Source organism: Actinia tenebrosa, unplaced genomic scaffold, assembly GCF_029948245.1.
Source record: "Actinia tenebrosa isolate PJP-AT-01 unplaced genomic scaffold, QUT_ActTen_1.0 PGA_scaffold8__29_contigs__length_14323225, whole genome shotgun sequence".
Lineage (NCBI taxonomy): Eukaryota > Metazoa > Cnidaria > Anthozoa > Actiniaria > Actiniidae > Actinia > Actinia tenebrosa.
Window position 1 is genome coordinate 6,573,500 of NW_028292585.1, and position 6,574 is coordinate 6,580,073.

Below are 6,574 nucleotides of genomic sequence, written 5' to 3' on the forward strand. Positions count from 1 at the left end.
CAAACTTTACGTGGCTATAATCACTATTTAAATTGCTAATAAGTTTTTTATATTATTATTATTATTATTACTATTACTATTACTATTACTATTACTATTACTATTACTATTACTATTACTATTACTATTACTATTACTATTACTATTACTATTACTATTACTATTACTATTACTATTACTATTACTATTACTATTACTATTATTATGGCAAGTTTTATTTGTCTGTATATATCATGTTTACATTGACCAGCGGACTAAGTCTAGGCTGGTTAAGTTCATCATTTTTTTCAATCCTTTCTTCAGCTTATGCATATTCATAGAACTTCTTGACTATATTAACGTTCTGGCTTAAAATCCATTTCTGACATCGTTCTATAAGAAAGTTTCATTATTATTATTATTATTATTATTATTATTATTATTATTATTATTATTATTATTAAACATAGCCTGATTGAAGTTAAAAGGGTTGATAGACTTGGAGATAAAAGTTATTTCAGGAGCCAAACAATGTGATCTGCCATCATGAGTTTGACACACAAATCTGCAAGATAAAAAAGACTATCACTTAAGTCGAAGTGCCTTGCAGTTACAAGTGATTCAGGAAGATCACAGGAACAGCTCTGTACATGGAGTCCAATTTAGACACAATTTAAGCAAATAAATTCCAATGTAGATTTCCCATAACATGTCCAGAAGCACGCAACCGTGTCTTGACGTCACAGGAGAAGGTCACAGGAAACAGCAATGCACAGAGGAGTCCAATTTAGACACGATTTAAGAAAATAAATTTCGATATAGATTTCCCATAACATGTTGAGAAGCACGCAAACCGTGTCTTGACCGTATACCACGGTAGTCAGCAGACATCTCTTTCATGTACGCTTTCTGCTCTGAAGGGACTGGGCATGAGTAGTATCGTTTCAAATCGAAATTTGAAGACAAAATATAGCTTTTTCCTCGGCGGCCATCTTTGATTGAGTATTAGTTCACCGAGAAAGCGTCCTATAATTCGGAAACGTTGTCTCGGTATATAGGATTTTCTCACGTGCAATATCGCCAATGGGACTTATGCATTGCTGTTCCACATCTGATTACGAGTAATAACATAATCTTTTCTTGATATGAGATACATAGATGAGATATCTAGGCTTATCATCCTCTACTCCACCTTGAACATGACGCTGTACACCAACCCAGTATTAGCGTAGTGATTACCGTTAAAAATTACATGTCATTCCATTGAGTATTATTTCTTAAGACAGTAAAGACATCGTTGCGATTTTCTTGAAAATAACCGTAATTGCATGATAGCACAAATAAGAACATCCTTTTTCAATATCCAAATATGAATCCGGGACCTAGATTGTTGAAGTTTTACAAAAGGCTTATGATCACGTGATTCATGACCTATGTTCACGTGACTTGTCACATGATCCGAAAATAGCTCGAACTCTAAGCCAATAAGAACACTGAATATGGTTATGGTTTCTTCCTCTATAAAGCAAGGGCAATTTAGATTTCTGTTTTTGCTTATTTATTTTGTGAAATCCAAAAGACTAGTTTAATATATTAGTTGTTACTTCGATTTTACGTTAGTTAAGCATGTTAATCGAGGCAACTAATTGCTGAGGCACACAATCCTACTTCAACGCACATCGGTACCTGACACTTTGTATAATGCTACGTCATCTTGTTCAAGGGTGGATCCAGGAAGGGGAGGGGTGGGGGGAATTGCTTGGCTAGCCTCCCAAAAACAACTCGAAAATAATAATAATGAATAGGGTAACACCTAGTCTCGGGCTGTGTAATTGGAAACCTGTTCATTTGGTTCTCCTAATAATTGATTGATTAAATATTAAATATAAAAGTCCACGAATCCCGCGATCACCCACAAAACCATTTCCCTCGTATTTCATCGTACTGACTACAGATCACAACACTGACTTTGTTCGTGTTAAGACAATCTATTTTTACTCCTAAATTTTGTCTATGATATTTTTCTTCTATGCCTTAAGATCATTGACTAAAACTACTCTAATATACCAGCCAGCATCGATGAAGGAGATAAAAGATTGCATCAATAAACAATAAATTTCCCTTAGGGCTTGTTTGACCAGCTTCGTAAAGGAAGAACCAACCTGCGAAGAAAAAGCACTTGAACTGATAGGCATTTGTTTACCTAATACAATGGACTTTGCCTGAAGGCGAGACTCGACTCTTACTCCTGTTTGTGAGAATTGTGCTATGGAGAGCTTGTCTCTCTAGAGTTGTTGACGGATTATTTGCAAAGGAAAACTGTGTTAGTACTGCGTCTTGAAGGATTTTCAAACGTTATTTGAGAGTTCGAAGCTCACAAGGTGTGTCAGTACTTTTCGTAGTATTTTTCTTTTCATTTTCTTGTTATACCCGCCTATATCTCACGCTATTAGTAAGATTCACTCTTTTAGTTCATATTTGCAAGTCAATATAGTACAATACGCAAGCAAAAGTACGTGGAAAAAGATATCATATAATATCATCACCTAGCATTGCAAATCAGGCTATCAATCACGAATTATCTAGAAAGGAACATCTTCTACCCGGCGAGAAATGACCGATTTTATGACTTATGGCAGAAGTTGAAAAATTAGATGACAAATTAAGCATAATTGGGTATTTTCCTGGCTACTACATGCAGGTACATGAAGACTGAGTGTTGCTCATCTGATCTTTCGTCATGATTACATGCGGCATGCTTACATGAAAAAATCAAAAAGGCAAATCTTAAAACGCAATCTAGATCTAGCTGAATGTGAACGAAATAAGGACCCGTCCGCAATTATCCCGATATTTCTAGAAATGAAATCATGATTTTTTATTCCTTTTTCAAAATAATTCACGTCCTCACCGTGGCGTTTTCGAATCGTTTTTGCCAGTCCACACGTAGACGTTTGCGAAAAGTTGGGTTTTCGAGGCTAATCCGCAAAGAAAACAAATCCGTTTTCAAATTTATCCGAGGGAAAAAGAATATTCCCGAAATCAAGGGAATAAATTGAGGAAGCACTATTGGAGTAAGATTCTGTGTTTACGGGTTGGCCTTGATCGAGTAGCATTGTTATTGATTCTCTTCTGTTACGAGGTTTTTGAATTTTCTTTTTTTTTTTTTTTTTTTTTTTTTTCCTTCTCTTTTTTCCCGAACGGCGCCGAACTTTCGAGACATGAACCTCTGGGCAATGCAATTGGAACGAGGATGAATTACTAATAAATTCTGTCTGTGTTTTAGGTATCGAGATAAATAGCTGCCCAGAATGTTGGCTATAACTTGACCAATATATAGCTGTCTAACGTCAACTCATGATATCATAATCATATTCGTATATCTAGTTTTACTTCTAATATGTAAATTAACCCCAAATCATAACACCAAACTTCATCCACTTCCTTCTTAATAAGTGTGGCTTGAAGAGGGATTCAAGGACTAGAAAGACTCTAAGCTTCAAATGAACTTTCTTGAAGGCTTTTGTGTGTGTGTAAGTATATCCAGTTATCCTGGTATTTATGGAGTTTTGACTTACAAGTAAATATATCCAATTCTTGAAGCTCTAGTCTTTGAATAGAGTGAAGAAAGAAAATATGATAAAACTATTAATCTGAAAATAAACTTTTTTAAATTTCTTTTTTATTTGCCAAATAAGAAAGATTTTTAAATTTCCGATTAAGAATTTTATCATATTTTCTTTCTTCACTCTATTCAAAAACAAACAAAATGTCAAAATATTCTTCTAAGATTTTGTTTTTAAATCGCAATATTTCAGGTAATAAGAAGCTATTCTACTATTCTTTTCGGGGGGAAAAGTTTAATCACACACACCAAAAGAGAACGAGAACATGCATTTTACCTTCGTCATAAAATGTGGGAATTATTCAAAACATTCAGTCGTCTTCAACATGAATTTCTTGAAAATTAACCAATTTCCTCCAGTTTTCCGTGCTATATCCTCTTATTTTTCACGATTTTCTTCATCTAGCCGTCAAAATGTTGTTGATTCACAGGCGTAGCCGAGGGAGTCCACAACATATTTTGACGGCTAGTTGACGAAAATAGTGGTAAATAAGAGGACATAACAAGGAAAGAAAACTGGAAGATTTTTTTTTTCTTTTTTTTCCCTTCTTTTTTCTTTTTTACCACAGAAAATTAAAAATTTTACCACGAAAATAAGGTAAAATTTGAGATAAAAACGGTTTCAAGCGCGCGCGTTATTTGCCGACCTCCTATCTCCCCCGGCTCTAGACCAAACAGAAAACGAGAAAATTCATGTGGTAAAAATTGCTTTTCGCCATGGGACATTTTGGATTTCGTTTACCAATTTTTAGGATTAATTACTGGAGTCATTTTTCTTGGTGTCATGTGTCTGAAGTGGTGTGTGCTTTAGCTGTATGTAGAGAAAGAAGCAGGGACGGGAATAGCTTTTCTAGTTTGTTTTTTTTTTTCTAATACTATTTTTAAGTGAAAAAATGCTTGGGATTAATCTTAAAGACATATCTCCATCACAAGTTAGGTAGGCATCATAGCTTTCAGACCTTCCCTCTCCCTGTCTCTTCATTCATATTTTATCCATACTTTTCTCAATTGGAGAGATGGTAGTCTAGCACTTCAGGCGAACGTTCTAGAATACAAAACAGTTTTAGTTACAAATTTTAGATAGTAAAGTAAGAAAACCGATAAAACGCCGTCAAGTGGACTTCAATTCATGAAAAAAATAAATCGATTCAATTTGTATAATAAATAAATAATGAATGAATAAATAGACAAAAAAATTAAATAAATAATTAATTAATAACAAAACAAGTTTATAAATTAATAAAATAACAAACTAATGAGTAAGTTAATCAATAACTAAAAAATAATAAGTAAATAAATAAGGAAGTAAATGATAATAAATAAAATCGATTTTACCAGAGAAAAATCAACAAAAAGCTAAACTTGTACAAAAGCTAATTCAGCGGTTTCGCTTTGTTCTCTTTTTCACTTTTACATTTTTATTTATTTATTATTATTATTTATTTATTTTTTGGCAACATCAGTCAGAGGAAATTATTCTCTTCCTTTGACGTCGTTATATAAGAGCTTCAAGCAATAACGCCCATAACACCCTCACTGCTAAGACTTGGCATCGATAACCAATAATACGATTTTGTACTCACGATACTTTCATTATGTAAGTCTAACAGAGTACAATTTAAGCCCCCTTCAAAGATATTTACCTAGCTATTTAAAAGAATACTTTTCACGTTTCCCATATTTGGTATTAGTTTTTGTTTAACGGAAGACATTTCTAGAACTCTAACTGTAAAGATGCCTTCAAATCCACTTTAAGTTAAAGTATTTCGGGTAACAGAGATAATTTATTTCCATGCAAGCGCGTCAAAAATAGAAACATGGATTGAGAAAATTTTCTTAACAACTTATCGAATCAAATCAAGATATGTATATCTGCTTGAACGCTTGCCAGGTTTCGGATGTTTATTTTTAAACATGTAGGATAATACAGAAATCTCATAGCCCGAGATTTTCATTGAACTCCTGTTGATTCGGAATTCACTGAATTAAAAGGGAATGGAATAAATCCTGATCCCTGAGATAGATCTTTAGGCTGCGTTCATAATGTATGGCAGAGGGGGAGGGGAGGGCAGGTGAAATTGAGGGGGGATCGGGAAAATTTTGGTAGGAACAAGGGGGGATGGGAAAATTTTTATCAGAAAAATGAGGGGATGCACAATTTTTGGAAGAAGCTACAAGCCTTGCTTATGGGGGGATCGTATTTTTTGCATGACTTTAAGGGGGGTGTTTCAAATTTTCACCTGACCCCCCCCCCCTGCCATGCATTATGAATGCAGCCTTATCTTCATCTTCTCGTCAAAAGTTAACAAAATAAACAATATAAACAAGGAAAGACCGATACATATAATTATTATTAATCGCCTCTATTTTTCCCGAATTCAAACGTATTTCATTTCATTTTTCTTATTGCTATGACAATGTCAATGATTTCCCGCCATTTTTCAATCAACTCCACACGTCTTGGGGGTTTTTTTCGTGTAAATGTAGATTAAGATGTATGTTGTTGTATTTTTGTTATCCATGTGTAGTGAGATAGCAATGCTATTATATTTATATATATTCGATACGCCGGCGAATAACTTTGTTTGCCAATTTCTACCGCCAATGCTCGAGTTCTTTACATCGTTCATCTAGAAGATTATTTCCTTGAGAAGTAGTTAACTATGGCTTCTTTCTCAATGATCATGCCGGCCACGTTTTTCGTATATCTTTTTCGCCATCTCCATGTAAATGGCATTCTAAATAATGTAATTGAACTCAGTATTGTATTCAGTTTCCCTAAGGTATTTGGCTGCCTCATGATCATTATCATCAAAAATCATTCCTGCTTCAATTTATCGCGGTTTTGTTGGCTTATATATATATGAATTACTACGAATAGATTTTTCTTATTCCTACATCTGTCAAGACCTGCATGGTCTAGTTTTTTTATTATTATTATTTGGGGGGGGGGGGGGGGGGCGAGACTTT

General features: G+C 34.2%; 1 protein-coding gene across 6 annotated transcripts in view; it reads left to right on the top strand.

Moving 5' to 3' along the window:
• Nucleotides 1–6,574, top strand: part of LOC116297059 (tachykinin-like peptides receptor 99D) — a 46,497-nt gene that overhangs the window by 25,039 nt on the left and 14,884 nt on the right. Inside the window, exon 1 of one of the 6 annotated variants that reach the window (XM_031705201.2) lies at nt 3,427–3,512. The exons of the other annotated variants lie outside the window; for them this stretch is intronic. The gene's annotated coding sequence lies outside the window, so the exon portion shown is untranslated. Of the gene's footprint in view, nt 1–3,426; nt 3,513–6,574 lie in introns of those variants that run through there. 6 annotated transcript variants of the gene reach the window in all.